The sequence below is a fragment of the Scyliorhinus canicula genome, chromosome 20 (genome assembly GCF_902713615.1).
Source record: "Scyliorhinus canicula chromosome 20, sScyCan1.1, whole genome shotgun sequence".
Classification (NCBI taxonomy): domain Eukaryota; kingdom Metazoa; phylum Chordata; class Chondrichthyes; order Carcharhiniformes; family Scyliorhinidae; genus Scyliorhinus; species Scyliorhinus canicula.
Genome location: NC_052165.1, coordinates 23,609,455 through 23,627,933, shown reverse-complemented (window position 1 = coordinate 23,627,933; position 18,479 = coordinate 23,609,455). Strand labels below are relative to the sequence as shown.

The window sequence follows — 18,479 nt, the reverse complement described above, 5'->3', positions numbered from 1 at the left end:
AGTCGTCTTTCTGAACGACCAGCTGGCTTAATTTGGAGCAGAAGGCTTTGGTTTCTTAAGGGAACTTCAGGCAACTCAACTGATTCCTACCTCTGCAATTTATGTGTCCATGTCTTAGGCCTTGGCCCCACTCTGCCTCGACTGATGGAAGAGGACTAACAGAATTTTGATCCCTGTCTATACTTACCATTATGGTAGCACAGCCCCTTTAAGGGAGTGGGCACCTCGGACCACGTGACCAGCTCGGGGCCATTGTGCAGGAGCGCATGAACCCCAGCCAGTGGTCATTTGCACAGGGCCCTGGCAGCAGGACCCCGGGGAGTGTGATGAAGTGTTAAGACCTGTTGAGAGAGAGAGAGAAATACAGCACAGAACAGGCCCTTCGGCCCACGATGTTGTGCCAAACTTTTATCCTAGGTTAATCATAGAATTTTGGACACTAAGGGCAATTTATCATGGCCAATCCACCCAACCTACACATCTTTGGACTGTGGGAGGAAACCGGAGCACCCGGAGGAAACCCACGCACACACGGGGAGGATGTGCAGACTCCACACAGACAGTGACCCAAGTCGAAATCGAACTTGGGACCCTGGAGCTGTGAAGCAATTGTGCTATCCACAATGCTACCGTGCTGCCCTTAAGAAGAAATTAATCTACACTCCATTATTCTACCCTAATCCATGTACCTATCCAATAGCCGCTTGAAGGTCCCTAACGTTTCCGACTCAACTACTTCCACAGGCAGTGCATTCCATGCCCCCACTACTCTCTGGGTAAAGAACCTACCTCTGACATCCCCCCTATATCTTCCACCATTTATCTTAAATTTATGTCCCCTTGTAATGGTGTGTTGTATAATGTTTTGTGGCTGTTACCTATCTGCCTTTGCCTTTCATCAATAAACCCCTTTGTTAACTACAGGAAGCCTCCAATGTATATCTTAGGCCACCATATGGGCAACGAGGTAAAAGCTTTGAATCACAGTCGATAGTCATTATGTATTGAGGGGGGAAGGGACAGTTGAGAAAGTAGAGAAGCTCCAGCAAGAGTCGGAATTATTTAAACGCTGAGTGGAAATGCCTATCATTGGGGAACTAGGCCTATTTGACCAAGGGGTTGAGGATTGGAGTCAGTACATCATGGCTGTTTTTAATTACCGCGGACAAGATCACAGGAGAGGACGTGCAGGAGGTGATACTTCTGACAGTTTGCGGGCCCCAAACATATAATTTGATTAGGAACTTTGGGCGGGATTCTCCGGGAATTGGCAGGGCGGGCAGAAATGGTGCAGTGGAGTGGCGGGAACCACTCTGGCATCGGGCCGCCCCAAAGGTGCGGAATCCTTCGCACCTTCAGGGGCTAGACTGGCGGCGGAGTGGTTTGCGCCCCGCCAGCCGGTGTGGAAGGCCTATCGTGCCGCGCCAGCCGGGGCCGAAGGGATTCTGCTGGCCGGCGCGGGTCCGCGCGTGCGCAGGAGCGCCAGCACCTGCTGACGTCATCCCCGTGCATGCGCAGAGTGGGGGTTTATCTTCGCCCCGGCCATTGCGGAGGCTTACACGGCCGGCGCGTAGAAATAGAGTGCCCCCACGGCACAGGCCCGCCCGCGAATCGGTGGGCCGGATCGTAGGCCTGGCCACCGTGGGGGCACCCCCCAGGGCCAGATCGCCCCACGCCCCCCCCGAGGACCCCGGAGCCTGCCCGCTCCACCAGGTCCCGCTGGTAAGGGAGCAGCTCCAATTTATGCCAGCGGGACCTGCATAGAACGTGCGGGACTTCGGCCCATCGCGGGCTGGAGAATCGCCGGGCCGCCAGGTCCCGCCGGTAAGGACCTACTCTAATTTACACCAGCGGGACCAGCAAAAAAAAAACGGGCAGCCAATCGGCCCATCATGGGCCGGAGAATCGCCGTGGGGTCCACTGCCAGCGGCAACCAACTGGCGCGGCGCGATTCCCGCCCCCGACAAATCTCCGGCACTGAGAATTTGGCAGGCTGCGGGGGAGGGATTCACGCCGCACCCCCCCCCCCCCCCCCGGCGATTCTCCGACCCAACGGGGGTCGGAGAAACCCGCCCCTCTTTTTCCTTTGAAGCATCTGATACAATAAGCTGGTTCTTCCTATCTGAAGTCTTTACTGAGGTTTAACAATAGTTAATTAAATCTGTTAAATCTGTAATTGGGACAATTTTGAATTCCTGTAAATGCACATGGAGTCAAACGCTCAGACAATAAGAGTTATCACACATTCGTGGCTTAATTAAAAAAGCTGTTTCATAAATACTATACTACTTTGTGAAAATTAACACACTCAAGTGGGATTTGCATTAAACAGATCGTTTATTTCTGTGTAAGCACGTTTCCATGGGAAAATAAATGCAAACTGTTCGAGGACAAAACAATAGTTATGTAGCACACACATTAATTAGAAATTCAAACTCGGTTTATTTCTGGAAGCAATGTTTGGACACAGAGAAGCAGAAATTCACAAGGTTTGCAAGCTTAAATTACAATGCTGGAACTTGGGAAAGGGCAAATTCTGTATGGATGTTGAGTATTAAAACTGAGGCCGAAAGAGTGTTTATTTAGAGAACAGGCAAAAAAAAACATTGACACTTGTATAAAGTTCCCTCTCAAATCTTGCCTGCAAAAACTCTAAATAGCTTTAGATTTACAGATCACTCGATATCAGGGGTGTGCAAACTATGGCCCGCGGGCCGCATGCGGCCCGCCAAAGGTCTTTATGCGGCCCACCAAGATCAAGTCATAAAAAATTATTTTTTAAAAAAATTTTAAATTTTTTTAATTTATTTTTTAATTTTTTATAAGGTTAATGGGGGGGGGGGGGCTGTTGGGTTACTGGTTTAGGGTGGATACGTTGACTTGAGTAGGGTGATCATTGCTCGGCACAACATCGAGGGCCGAAGGGCCTGTTCTGTGCTGTACAGTTCTATGTTCTATGTTCTATATGAGGCGCCCAGAATCATAACCGGGTGAAGCGCCATATTTGAAAAGTAGAGAAAAAGAGGGCTAAAGGCAGGATGCCGCCGGGGGAAGTGCTGAGGTATATGCCGCACACTAATTGGTTACAACTGGGACTATTAATTAATATACTATGCGGCCCTTTAAAATTGTGAATTTCTGAATGTGGCCCTTGCACGGAAACGTTTGCCCACCCCTGCTCTATATGAAGGTCTTGAAAGAAACATGCTGTGGTGTCAGATCTCCCATTTTCCTATGCCAGCTATGTTTTCATTGGTTGCTGATGAGTAAGTACTGTTATGAATTCAGAGTCTATTCAGGTTAGAATTGAGATTCACTGATTGCAAATTTGGAATTCATATAACAATGAATTCACAGGGGGAGGAGGAATTTTGACTGGGGATTCAAATGAAATCCCCCCGCCCCCAGCCATCACGAGACCATCAGAAAGTGGGTGCATAACTATTAATAGACAGGCAGACATCAAACATTAACATCTAAAAATGCAAACGTTGATTTTTAGAGTAGACATCCTTTCATGCTGTCAAGATTGCCTTTTACTATGCACTGGGATCCAGATTGCAGAGATACCAATGAAGAAGCAAAGCAACGGGCTGGATTCTCCCACCCAGTCCGCTGCAAGAACGCCACAGGCGGAGGCCGACAATGAAAAATATCAGGAAAGGGCTTGCGAGTTTAAAGCAGTTTTACTCTGTTTATATTGGTGGTGTCCTGTCTGGTGATTGGTTGTTCTGTGTCGTGTGTGTTCATTGGTTATCCTGTATGTCAATCACTGCCTGTCTGCATCTCATGATATACATGAGTGGATATTACGACATACTCTACATCAAGTGAAGTGTAAATCTGAAGTCACAGCCCAACCAGCCTCTGAAGTAAAAAGAAATCAAATTCTCCCGAGGAAGGAGTCTTGCTCCAAATCCTGTCGAAGGCTGGTCTTCCATTTAACATTACAGGGGTTGTTGGCATTTCTGGCAAGACCAGCATTTAATGCCATCTCTAATTACCTTTGAGAAGGGAACAGCCTCTTGAACTGCTGCAGTCGGTGTGGTGTAGGTCCACCCACAAGGCAGTTAGGGAGCACCTTCCGGACACTGAGCCAGCTACAGTAAGGGGATGGCGATAGAGCTTTACAACAGGGTGGCGTGTGACCTGGTGCTGAATTTGGCAGGCGGTAATGTTCCTATTCTGCTGCTCATATTCTTCCAGGTGATAAAAATTGGCAGGTTTCAGAGGTGCTGTGAAGAAACCCTGGTGAGTTGCTGCAGTGCATGGGATTGATGGTATGCACAGGCTCTGACTCAAAATTAATGCAACATTATCTATGGGCCCCTTCCAGCAAGAAAACTCTGACCAGAGATCAACCTTTAGTTTCCTGGCTCAGATATATTGCCTTCTGAAAATATTCATGGCACAAATGGTTTTCTCTCTCTAGTTCATGGGGGTTATGTCACATCAGGTTGAACTATTAAATATATAATTATGGTAAATAGTTAAAGTTGCCACAGTCCCTGATGACCATAGTCTGATTTTCCCTTTGAGCTGAGTGATGGTGGTTTAACTTGAGGATCACCACACCTCAGGCAAGGGACAAGGTTGAGAAGGCAGGGGCCTTCATGAATAACCTCAGTCGGTATGGGTATTGAAGCCGCCCTGCTGGCCTTGCAATGTATCACAAACCAGCTGTCTAGCATACTGAGCTAAATCGCTCCCTAAACTTTAGTACATAATTAGGATATCTGAGGTGGATGGAAGCAGGGAAAAGCCCACAGGCTTTGAGGTCTGTAAACAAAAAAAGGACACTCGATCTTTTGCTCATTGATATAAGTAATCACATTACGACCTCGGCCCAGAGCAAGAGTTTCTTACACCACCCAACTACTTAGGGTACAAATATGATTGGGATGTTTTTGCCTGATGTATTTATCTGAATTGCATTGGATTATAAATGGGCAGGTGTTTTAAAGATCCCACTGTCTACTCTCACCTTCCACAAAAATGCCAACCTTTCCGATCGGGCCAGGAAGGGACTAAATCCCCCCCCCCCCCCCCCCCCCCCCCCCCCTCCCCCCACATCTAGGCTCTGCGGCAATTCTGACCCGATCTGTAAACATTGGAGGGGAACTGTTCAGGCATTTCAAGTCCCAATTCCTGCTGAATCATGCAGTTGTGAATCATGTGATGTATTTGTGAAAGTGCAACTTCAGTTAAGTAAAGCCTATTGTAGGGCAGCACGGTGGCGCAGTGAGTAGCAGTGCTGCCTCACGGCGCCGAGGTCCCAGGTTCGATCCCGGCTCTGGGTCACTGTCCGTGTGGAGTTTGCACATTCTCCCCGTGTTTGCGTGGGTTTCGCCCCCAGAACCCAAAAAGGTGCAAGCTAGGTGGATTGGCCACTCTAAATTGCCCCTTAATTGGAAAAATGATTGGGTACACTAAATTTATAAAAAAAAAGTAAAGCCTATTGTGTAAGAGCATAGATGCATTGAAGGAGAAGCCACAGCTATGTTTATGAAAAAGGAATAGTGGGTTATGCAGATAGAGTTAGATGAGGAGGTGGCTCATGTGGAGTACCAGCTGCCGCATAGACTAGTTGGGGCGAATGGCCTGGTTCTGTTCTGCAGGCGCAATGTGCACTTGACATTGAATTTTCTTTGAAATGTTAGGCATTTTTTGTAATGCTTTTGAGCCCCAGCAGATGGTGTTTGACATTTCTGCAGCAGTAATATGGTACTTGTCTCCTTCAACTGCTGTGATTCACAGTTACAGTGCAAGATTGCAGTTCATTTCAGAGATGGATACTTAAGTTTATAGAGAAGTCACATTGAGTCGAACATCAGACAACCTGCAATATGCCCTGTTTAAATGGGCTGTGGATCTTCTTTGCCCTGTGTGATTTGAAACCAAATTAACTTTAGTTTTTTTCTGATTGAAAAAGTTTTGATTCCGATTTTAAATATTCAGATGCGTGATTAGATAATCTGCACCATACACATCCTCAATGAATTGTCCTTTTTTCAAGTTGATACCCTTACATACAATGCAGTTTGAAGCAAACATCTGTTCCTGGCAAATGTGTGTTGTTTAATTGTGCACTCGTCAGAAAGTAATAGGGTAATAGGCGGTAAGTATAACTTTACACTTTCCCAGGAGTGGTAGTGGCTGATTGGTTAATGATGGAGCAACAAGCAGAGGATTACTCAATTGATCTCGAGTTAGTTGTGGCACTAAGTGAAGCGGAGAACTTTAAGCCCCAATGACACGGCGATGAGTCGCATTGAGAGTCAGTTGATTGCATTTCCACAGGATCTTTTCTGAAACATCAATGCAGGATCCAAGCAAAACCTTGGACGAAGGAAGTAAACGGCCTCCGTGATGTTTGTTCCAGCTTTTGTGGATCCTTCTATGAAGTTAGAGTACACATCAGGGGAAAGCCTTTAGAAAAGTGCAACTCCTAATTATCTGTTAACATTTTAAGAAATCTGCTGTATTTTGTAAAGATTAACATGTCCACAGAAGAACATGTGCTAACAAACTAGTTTGTATTCCTACATCCTACTTGAACTCATAGAAAATGTTGCATGTTATTATTATTGCACTTGGGGCAGCATGTGGGTAGCACTGCTACCTCGCAGTGCCGAGGTCTCAGGTTCAATCCCAGCTCTGGGTCACTGTCCATGTCACTGTCCATGTCGAGTTTGCATGGGTTTCGTCCCCACAACCCAAAGATGTGCAGGGTACTAAAACAAAACTAAAATACCATGTACAAACTTTTAATTTAAAATATATATATGTGTGGAATTTCTTATCATAATAGAGAGATTTAACATTCAACAAATGTAAATTGACACTTGCAGGGTCAGTTCGGCTGTTCAGCACTAATTCTAAAGTCAGTATGGTTTTAAAAGCCCAGTTACACCCCATTCACCAAGATGTAACATTTTCAAGGGGTTTTTAGTAAAATGACCAAGAACATAGTTGTGGATGTTTTTGTCAGTTTAATGATTTCTAACAGATTGCATTCTGGGGCACCTCAACAATACAGCCTAAGACCCGGATTTCTGCACTCGCATGTGCAGACTCCAGAGGTATCCTACCCTTCATTTTTCGGCACTTTTCCACGTGGATTCTATTTTAAAGCTGCACCTCCCCCCCTCCCCCCCCCCCCCCCCCACCCCCGGACATCCTTCCATCCCAGTATTCTGAGTGAACCATTCATTAGCACCCCACCTCCCATTTTTCTCATCCTATCTCTCTCGATAAATAACCAGGAAGGAGTTCCCAGTTCTGTCCAAAACTAAGGCATGTTTCCTTGATTACCATGTCTGTATCTTAATCATATATTTTTGTGAAAACTTAAAAAGCAAAAGTGAAGGAAAGCAGTTGGTTTTGCTTCCTGGTTTGCTGGCTATGAGAATACTTTAATATGATTGGAAGTCTACCCTACTTGATGACATCACTGTTGTTGGACACTTAGGGTAGATTTTTAAGAATGGTGAGTGATCGACGATCACCATCCTAGAGTCTGCACGTACCGTGCTACCGCGAACTCTCAAAATCCCATTGCAATTTAATCCTCATTTGAGCATTAATTGGCAGTGGATGGGATCGCCATCCGCCCTTGGAAGGATGCCCTGCCTGTGATTGGCCAACAGCTCTCCAACCTAGCCAGGCACAGTGCTGCAGTGGCGAGGAGCAGTACTGCAGCAGTCTGCCTGGAACTAAACCCTGCGGCCATTGGAAAGGCAACTTCAGAGGCACCTAGGGGTGGGAGGATGGGAGACAGTCTGGGGGTTGGGGGTGCGATCACTGTATCTGGGGGGGGGGGGGGGGGGGCGGGGGGGGAAGGGAGGTTCGGTGTTTTTCCCCCACCTTACTGCCTGGGATGGAGAAAGGTTTTTCTTGTCCATTTCCCACACAACATACACCTGCTCCCACCAGTCCAAAGATTGAGGCTGGGTGGGAAAGGGCACTTAAGTGGCTACTTAAGGGCCTTACTAGATGAAAGGACAGGTTTCCCATACATGGCCCTGCCAGCCCAAGTGTGAAATTACGTCTGGGTTTGGGTGGGCGGGTTCTGGGAAGTAATCCTGTCCATTCAATTTTACCCCACCTCGGAACACAGCTTGGAGGGAGTGTAAAATTCTGCCCATGGAGATCCTTTGGCTTGATGTCTGATTTAAGTTGCTGTGGGGGGGGGGGGGGGGGGGGGGGGGGGGGGAAATCCATGTCACAGAGATTTCTGGATTATTATGGGCAGCATGCTTTGAGACCAGAGGTGGGCACTGTTGCTTCATCTGTGACTGCTCAATATTGAGTGATTAACTATCCAAAGAGAGACAGGAATAACGGCAAGATATGTAGTTAAAGTGATGAATGGGTTTTAAAATGCTGCAAAGGACTGCTTCCTATGTAATGCTGGAAAGTAAAGTGGAGCAAGAATCTCTTGTTGGGAGCAGAAAAACAATGAGAAATAGCGATCACAACATGGTCAGACTCCATGAAAAAATAGAAAATTATAATGAAGAGTCAAAGGTCAAGGTGCTGGGCTGATAAAAGAAAAATATTCAGTGAACTAAGAAGGGATGTCGACAAAACTAACTTGGCAGAAAAACTAAGAAACAGCACAATTGATCAGTAGTGGGAAATTGCCTAATATGAAATGCATTTAGAAAAATCAAGTGAATTTATTTCAGAGAAAAATGCATTGCTTCAAATAATAAATTTCTGTAGATCAACAGTGGGATTATAACTAAACTGAAATTTAAAAGAGAAGACTGGGAAATTATTAAGGTATCTTTGAGGAATATAAAAAGTGTCAGAAAACTAGAAAGGCTGATTAAAAGAGAACACAAAAAAATCTTTGCACATAGTATAATAGGGGGAGGGCTTTATGGATTCTCTATGGTGCAGAAGGGGGCCACGTGACTCATTGAGTCTGTACCAACTCTCTGAGAGAGCACCATACTGCGGTCCACTGCCCCGCGCTTCCCCCCAACACCACGCTGGACACTCAGGGACAATTTATCATGGCCATTCCACCTAACCTGCCCATATTTGGACTGTGGGATGAAACTGGAGCACCCGGTGGAAACACATGCAGACACGGGGAGAATGTGCAGACTCCACACAGACAATCACCCAAAGCCAGAATTGAACCAAGTCCCTGGTGCTGTGAGGCAGCAGCGCTAACCACTGTGCCACCCTGTCACCCGGACTTGTGCCAGAAAATTCAGTTTCGAGTCCCACTCCAGGACTTGATGGCCAAGGAAAGTGCGTTCATAATGTGGCCAAACTGGTTGAGCAACTACCTGCAAAATCCTCCCAACACGCCAATGTGGTGTGTGCACCTCAAGTTATAAGCCTCTGGCGACAGGCTGGTGGCCTGTTCCCGAAAAACTAGCTATGGAAAGAGATGAAAACTTGCCTTAGTGCACCACTAGGTGTGGAACGAGGAACAATAACATAACATAATAGGAAAGGCTTTCATGAGCATAGAAAAAGTAAAAGAATAGATAGAGAGAAGATGGGTGACAAGTAGTGTAGGCATTACTTCATGAAGGAGGTTTATTTTGCGGCATTACGCTATAGCAGAGATACTGAACAAATATTTTAGATCTGAGCTTTTACATCAGAGAAGGATGTGGCAGAAATGTTAATCATTATTGTAAAGAAGGAAGTGGTTTGAAAAATATTAGCGGAACTCAAGTAGAAAAATCAACATGCAGTCTGGGGAACCCTGCTTCCGGAGATAGCAGATGCTATGGCTACAATTTTAAAATGGGCAAGTCGTGCAGTGAACCTGGAGAGTAGGTTGTCTGGACCAAACCAAACAGCAGCTAGTCTGAATATTTCTTGGAAGTTCCATTTCCAGCTATTCTGTCTCAGTGTGTGGTAAGGAATGAAATTGGATTTCACTATACCAGATGCTTTCTGTCACTGTGAGTCAATAAAGCAAAGTGCATTGGGTAACCCTGTTGGCAATCTTAGCACCTTCCCTTCCTTTCAGAATGGTTGAGACACAGTTCCTTCTCTCACTAAAGCATATTTCATCTCTTTGAAAGTCATCTACGATGCTACATTTTTAAGCTGCAATTTTCAAAAAGACGTTACCAAGGAATTTTTTAAAAAAGTCTAGCTAAACCTAAGAAAAAAATGGCAAAATGTAGTTGCAGACAGTTTGACAAATGCCCTCATTTCTCATGCATGTCATAACTTTTGCCAATCTTCAAGAGCTACATCTGTTCAGAAATTGAAGCAAAGGGTGGCTGCACACAACAAAGTGGAAAATCTATTGTTCAGATCATAATTTTTCATTGAATAAATTAATCAGTGGAGTGTCATCACAAGATGATAGTCCTTATGCAAAATGTCAGCTAATCAAATGTTGTCAAAAAGGTAATAATTTATGCAGAATTCTAAAAGTATGGTATCTATTTTATTTTAAGAAGGTGATGTTCCTCTAAAGTAATGATGTGGAGATGCCGATTATGGACTGGGATGGGCACAGTAAGAAGTCTCACAACATCAGGTTAAAGTCCAACAGGTTTGTTTGAAATCACTAGCTTTCGGAGTGTAGCTCCTTCATCTGATGAAATGACTTCACCTGATAAAGGAGCAGCGCTCCAAAAGCTTGTGATTTCAAATAAGCCTGTTGGACTTTAAACTGGTGTTATCAGATCTCAAAAGTAAGGTTAAGGCAGGATCAGTATTCTTCTCTGCACGAATAACAAAATTGTAAACAATAAATTGGTTTATAATAGTGTGGCGGCTACCACAGGGGGAACGTTTCACATTTGTAAATCTACTACTCTGTGTAAGGGATGCACTGAGGGCAGAACATTTGTCGCATTCTGAGGTGTGAAGCTCTGGAATTCACTTCCAGGCTTAATGGATGTGGATCAGACGGAAAATGGAGTTCAGGTACAGACCATCAAGATCTGATTGAATGGCGGGACAGGCACGAGGGACGGAATGGCCTGCCCATGTTCCAATGTTCTGTGGCTGACTCAGAAGCTATGGGCGGGAGTTGATCGGAGGCTTGGAGACTGGGTGGGGGAGGGAGGCCCAAGAAAGAGAATGGAGGCTTTGGGTGGGGGATGGTGTGGAGGTTGAAATCCTCACGGGGAAGGTGTGGAGGAAGCGGGGCTGCCCAATTGCAAATGGTCCCTTGACAGTAAGTATGCTGAATCCAGCAGGATTGGCAGCCCTTCCCTGGATTTAGCTGTTGAGATTCCCAAGGCTTGTGCAATCCAGATGTCCATAGTTAAATGCTAAACAATGTGGCTTGCAGTCTCTAACCTCCTATAAAGTTGGAAGGGAGCAAGTTGGAGGTGGTTGGTGTCAGTGCTCTGATTTTTAAGACCTTAATCCGACTCAATCATGTCAGTTACTTTTGGTTAAATCTACCTCCCTATGTCAACATTCAAAATTAGGGTGCATAGGTGGGGGCAGGAATTGGGATGAAAAGGATGTGAGAAATATGAGGGTGAGAAATATGAGGGTATGTGTGATTACAACTATCTGCTCAAATGGAGCATAAAGACTGATGTGGATTATAGTTGGATTTTATACCCTCTCTCTGTGTTGTAACTTCTGTGTTATAGCCTGAGGCAAAACCTTAGAGCGTGATACTACCGTTGCATTTCTTAGAAAGTATCATAAAAGCACATCTGGGATCTAAAGGCATAGCTGCATATTCTTAACTAACCCTGTAAAGTTTAAAGATAAAGGTTAAGATCAGATTCGATTGAGATGTTCAAAACTATGAATGTTTTTTGATGGAGTAAATAAGGAGAGATTGTTTCGGGGTTGCTAACACGAGGACACAGATTTAAGGTGATTGACAAAAGAATCAGCTACGACATGAAGAAATGTTCTCTCACGCAGCGAGTTATTATGACCGCTTTCTGTATCATTGCAGGATTCTATATCAGATCAGTTTATTAATACCTGGCACAGCGAGTTAAGTAGCATCAGATATGCTGACGACACTACCCTAATGGCCGAAAGACAAGGAAGAACTATCCATGATGGGCTTAAGTGCTGAGAAAGCCAAGTCTGAAGTTTGAGTTGATCATCAGCATTAAGATGTATTCAATGACAATTCATGGTGGATTCAGCCCACACCCATTGTGAACACAGATCAATTGAGGAAGTACGACCATTGGAAAAGGCGGAGTGAGAGTCTGGTGTTTGCGAAAGTAGAATCTGAAACAGGCCAGGTCACAGAAGGACTGGATGGATGGACAACATCAGAAACTGGATGGAAGGAGGAATGACAACAGCACACATAATAATAGTGGACAAAGATAGGTGCCTACCACCCAGTGTGAATGGAAGGAAATAAGATGCAAGGTAAGCCACATGATTTCGATAAACTACTCCTATCCTGCAACTAAGAGAATTCACCCTCACAAAGCAAACGCTGTGAGTATAAAATCCTTCAAATCTTTCATATAGGCAAGGCAGCAGCTGTTCACTTTCTCTGCTTAAATGCTTTCGAGTGGGTTTCATTGATCAATGACCTCTTGTCCTTCCGGTACCCTGGCAAGATCCACACAACTCAGGAAATCCCTGTGGGGGCTTTTAAAACCAGAATGGATGGTAACATTACCACTTAGTTGGTCATTTAACCTTTGACCTGACAACTTCAAGGCGGTTTCTGAACATGCCCCTATTATATGCGGAAGAAGCATGTCAGGTTTCCCATCTGCCGTCATTTTGCGGAGCTTTAACCCCTTCCCATCTCCTCCCCCCCCCCCCCCCCCCCCACACACACACACACACACCCCAACCCCAGCAGACAGTGGAGCCCACTCCCTTCTCCCCAATGATAGATAAAAATCCACCCTGTTGTTCCTATAACATTGCGTTATCTGTAGCAATAACACAAAATTCATGTTTTTAGGTTCACTTAAGTACAGCTTGTTTCTGTATTGATTTTGACTGTACATTCAGACAGAAAATCAGAGATTCTTCCGAATGTACAACTGCACTATGGATGTCTGGCAGGGTTTAATTGGTGCCAGGAGCATGTTGCTTGTCTCCTAAGCAACGCAGACGTCACTGAGCTGCACCATGTCATGAATTTTAAAATCATATTTTTCTTTTAAACTCCACGTTCCGTACTACAGTGGAATCCGTAACTACGGTTGAGAAAAATTCTCCCTCATGAGCATTCAACATTTGCAATTCACCAAACAAATACACATGATTTTCTTGCAACGCGCACATTAACTTGCTTAACGCTGCTTGTTGCATCTTGCAAACATTAAGGGAGATTATGGCTTCTGCTATTTTTAGCATCAGTTATTTTGATAATATAATTCATTATGAAGGTACGCTCCTGGCATCCGTGCAGGAAAGTTCTATTGGCAGTCTGATGTTCGAGTGGTAATGGAGATCACGGGATCGAAATTAAGTGAAACCTTCAAAGCACATACAACCATGGAGAGAAAAAAAGTTAGGATGTGTGTGTGGGGGGTGGGGGGGGGGGGGGGGGGGTGTATTGGTTGGCATAATCTGTCACTGTGAGCAGAGAAGGATGCAACACTGTGACTATAAATAGACAAATTGCTTGATTTTCACCATCCGATATAATAAACCACCGTTTGTGCATTCAGAGGAAGAAACATTTTTGCATGCAGATAAACCCCCCCACCTTTAGAGGAAGGCATTACACATCTGTCATTCTCTGACCTAGCCTTCAGTAATGTTTGGATTTGAACCGTTGCGTGAAGAACTGGTTGAATGACCCTGTTGATGCATTTCAGCTTGTTATTTATGCTTTCTGTCCGTTAGATTTAATTACACGTTATTACCCTGTTCTACTTCTGATGCAATGCTAGCTTTTCAGAGCAAAGATCTGAAACGCTGTTTACAGCCTGAATGTGCAGTTGGGAAACATGAGCATTTGACAGCTGTGAGTGGCAGAGGGAAATATGGAAATTGACAGAATGAGGTCCAAAGTGGGAAATTTAAGGAGACCGAAATGGAGAGGAATTGGCCGATTGCAGCAGCTTCTGGATTATTAATTACAAGGCACATTCATTCCCAGGAAGACGGTACCAAAATAATTTCTACTCATTGAAAGTAACATTTTTTCATTTGAATTAAAATGTTCATTTTTCAGAACGAACTTTTTTCATCCTCATGAGGGCATTTGCCTGCGTTTTTACTGTTAGCTGGTGACAATCGTGAATCATCCAAACTCGTAGGCAATATTTTACTTAACGTCAGTCAGACTAAGTGATCCAGCCATTTTTCATTTAAGGCATCAGCATAAATAGCTATTATTTGCCCCGCGTGTTATGGGGTATGACGAAAGGTATGTCAACACCCAAACAAAACGATTAACCGCCCAGAGCTAATACATTTACTTTTATTACCAAGCCACGTATGAAAATCTTAAGCTACTGAATCCTTCTGCGTGAGTTGTCAAAAAGCTTCCACAATCGCAGGTACGTTTCACATTGTGCATCTGGGCAATACAATGTACCGAATTAAAGGGATAATACATTTGGACGTTATTTTCTGACTAATTTATAAACTAACGCTGATAATGAGGAATCTTGCCCAGAGTGGGAGAATGCCATAAAATCTTGACCAACGCAATGAAGATTTTCTCCGTTGCACTGGCAACAGGTGAAGGATCTTCTTGCTGAAGCATGCTGGGAAAGTATAGCTGATAATCTCTTGCTAGGATGGGTTAATTTTTTAAGAATCTTTATTGTCACTAGTAGGCTTATCACTGCAATGAAGTTACTGTGAAAAGCCCCGAGTCGCCACATTCCGGCACCTGTTCGGGTACACAGAGATAGAATTCAGAATGTCCAAATTACCTGACCGTCTTTCGGGACTTGTGGGAGGAAACTGGAGCACCCGGAGGAAACTCACACGGACATGAGGCGAATGTCCACACTCCACACAGACAGTGACCCAATCCGGGAATCGAATCTGGGACCCTGGCGCTGTGAAGCAACAATACTAACCACTGTGCTACCGTGCCACTCAATGTCAATGTTGAGTAGAGGGGAGGCAAATTCCAAATGTTTCTGACATGGTAAACAGAGAGGTTGCTTGATGTTTTCTGTGCAGATTGTAGCGAATTGGAGCTTCATTTCCGCTCTTAAAGTCCACATCCAGGTGCTCCCAATGCAAAATGGCACTTGCAGGGGACAGTGGCTGGGAAATCATAATATGGCAACAAATTTCAGCTGAACAGATAGAGAAAATACGATTGAGCAAGGGAAAAAAAGCTAAAAAAAAATTCAAGGCACCATGACATTTTTAAAATTTTATTATTTATTTAATACTCTTTATTGTCACAAGCAGGCTCACATTAGCACTGCAATGAAGTTACTGTGAAAAGCCCCTAGTCGCCACATTCCGGCAGCTGTTCGGGTACGCAGAAGGAGAGTTCAGAATGTCCAAATTACCTAACAGCATGTCTTTCGGGACTTGTGGGAGGAAATGGGAGCACCCAGATAAAACCCACACAGACACAGGGACAATGTGCAGACCCCGCACAGACAGTGGCCCAAGCCGGGAATCAACCTGGGACCCTGGCACTGTGTAGCCATAGTGCTACCCACTGTGCTACTGTGCTGCCTGGCACCACAGGTGCTACATTTGCATTTATTTGAAAACCATGCAAACCGCACACATACTAAATTGCCCTTAGGTTAGGTGGGGTTACTGGTTTACAGGGATAGGGTGGAGGTGTGGACTTAAGTGGAGGCTCTTTCCAAGAGCTGGTGCAGAGTCGATGGGCTGAATGGCCTGCACTGTAAATTCTATGATCTCTATTTTGTTTTACTTCTGGATAGAATTTTATGGTCTTTTCTTTATTCCTTCAGGGCATGTGGGCGTCACTGGAAAGGCCAGCACTTGTTGCTCATCCCTAATTGCCCTTGAACTTAATGATTATGCAGGCCATTTCAGAGGGTAGAAAAGAGTCAACCACATTGCTGTGAATCTGGAGTCACATGTAGGCCAGATGGGGTGAGGATAACAGATTTCCTTCCCTAAAGGGCATTAGTGAAGCAGATGGGTATTTATGACAATTGATGCATAATTGCCCTTACTGAGACTAGCTTTAAATTCCAGATTTTATTAATTGAATTTAAATTCCACCAGCTGCCTTGGCAAGATTTGAGCCCGTGGATCTCTGGATTACTTGCCTAGTGACACTACGGCTCATCACACTCTCCTGTCCAATTTTACGGGATTGATTTGCTGCAGTAGATTTCGAGGACACTGGGTGGAGAGAATTTCAGACCCACAACCGGGACCACCCAAATAACTGCTTGAATTTAGGAACATCTACCTATGCAGATTGAGATCATCATCAAACCATTTGCAGCAGGGAAAACATTGCGTAGCATTGGTTAAGATTATTATTTTTTTTGTCTGTGAAACACCTTGTGATATTTTTTAAATCTAAAGGCACTTTATAAATGTGAGTTGCTGTTGTTTTGCATCCAGACATTAAGTATCGCTTGGTGAAGCACATACAATGAATGCTGTTGGGAATTCAATTATGTTTAAGATCTGCACAGGTTAATGATAGGCTGAATGTGGATCCACACTCATAGAGGGACTAGAAAATATAGATTCACCTAGTTTCTGTTGTCAAACAATCTATGGAGTAAAATGTTTGCATTTGAAAAGAAAGTAAATGCAAAAATCACAAATGTTGGGTTGGATTCTCCGATCCCCGATGCAGAAATCGTGTTCAGCAACCGGGTGGAGAATCCCCGATGATGATAGAATCGGGGGCGGCGCCGCTTTCGCGATGCTCCATCCCCTGAAAAGTGACGTACTCTATTGCCTGAGGCCCGCCCCGCGATGCTCCGCCCCTGGCGGCCGAGTTCCCGACAGCGTGGGACACGTGTGGCCTCATCCGTCGGGAACTCAGCGTGGCGGCTGCGGACTCAGTCCAGCGCCGCAACAGTTGGCTGATCCGGGGGCATTGGGTGCATTGGAAGAAGGAGGGGACTAATTTTGCGGGATGTGTCCGCGGGCTGTTTCCGCCATGATACACGGCGCAGCCACTGCTGGCTGCCGCCATGCGCAGCCACAGACCCGGCAATATTCCAGGCCGTATCGGCAGCTAGAGCTGGGAGCTCTACGCTGCCTGGCTGCTGGCCACCCCCCAAAGCAGGGAATTGGTGGCCATTTTGCGCCAGTTTTCCTGGCGTAAAACACCATGGGGACTTAGTCTCCCAAATGGAGAATCCAGCCCGTTATTACTATACCACATTCAACAGGATTTATTATTAATACATTAATGAATATTGATTGATGGTCTGAGTGGATCACTGAAGGCCCCACGTATGTTCATATTTTTCCCTTGATTACAGATACTTGGCTGCGTGCCGTTGAGAACCCACTCAAAATGGACCTTGTGAATGGAACATGTGAAAAGAAAGATGCTGGAATATAGACCTCGGCCTGCGTTTTCAAAATCTGGAGAGCAACATGCCACAGACCAGCGTCCCAAAATAGCTCACAGGTTGTGGTATCAGGAAAAACATGTGGCTCCCTGTCAGATCAGTCCCTTGGTACTTCCTCAGTGCTGGAGGAAGGGGGCGGGACGAGGGTGAGTCCAGCCCACTTGCCATAATGCTCCAATGGAGTCAGCTGCTGTTTGCACCGTAAAAATAAAAGAGATGTTAATTTGCCCTTTTATCGCAGCCTTCAGATAGCTCTTTAAAGATGGTTGGTAGGCTACAGTGGTTTCCTTAAATAATTAAGCAGAACACGTGCAGCACACAATCTGTCTATTTTTCTTCAAATTTACGACCAAGTTGTATAATAGAAATGAGGATCTTGGTTTGCATACTCAAGGCATCTAAAGCCTGTCTCGGGTACATGCACTTGACACCTGGAAGTCACCAACGGACATACAATAGAAAACAGGCTCAAGATATTTTCGCTGGAAATTGGGCAAATAAAACATCCCTTTTTCAGTCCAAAACAGGTGTGGCCGGGACTAATTTCTTTCTTCAACACCTCTGAAATAATCTGCTTGCCTCTGGTTCTGCGTTCTCAAGTAGGTGTGTCTAAGAGAGAGAGAGACGTGTGTCAATTTAACATCTGCTGCATATTCGCCAAATTTAGGGAGCACAGATAAACAAAGTTTTTCTGCCCTAGAGCCTTATTTCAGCAGCTAGCTGCTGCTGGCTTACAGGGCAACCTATGGTTTGTCTGTAACACTATTAGAGAACAAATTCTTATTATTCTTGGGTCACTTTACAGAATCATAGAACTTGGTATTGCACTGAAAGAGACCCATTGTGTTTGCGCTGTATCTTCCAGCTATCTAATTAGCTGCACTCCTCTGCTCTCACTCATAGCTCTGTAATTTAGTTTTTGTTTTCAGGTACTTACCATTCCCATTTTACTCGATCAGAACCTTTCATCAGTTTGAACACTACTACAAAGTCCCCGCTTAACTTTCTCTGCTCTAGGAAGAACAG

The 18,479-nt window shown here is 44.9% G+C and overlaps 1 long non-coding RNA gene across 1 annotated transcript in view; it reads left to right on the top strand.

The window, feature by feature from the left end:
* The window catches only part of LOC119955245, a 70,091-nt gene extending 52,403 nt beyond the window's left edge, over positions 1–17,688 (top strand). The window contains exons 2-4 of the long non-coding RNA XR_005458417.1: positions 11,918–12,351; positions 13,853–14,060; positions 17,361–17,688. This is a non-coding gene — a long non-coding RNA (uncharacterized LOC119955245). The remainder of the gene's footprint in view (positions 1–11,917; positions 12,352–13,852; positions 14,061–17,360) is intronic.
* Positions 17,689–18,479: the final 791 nt, after the last annotated feature.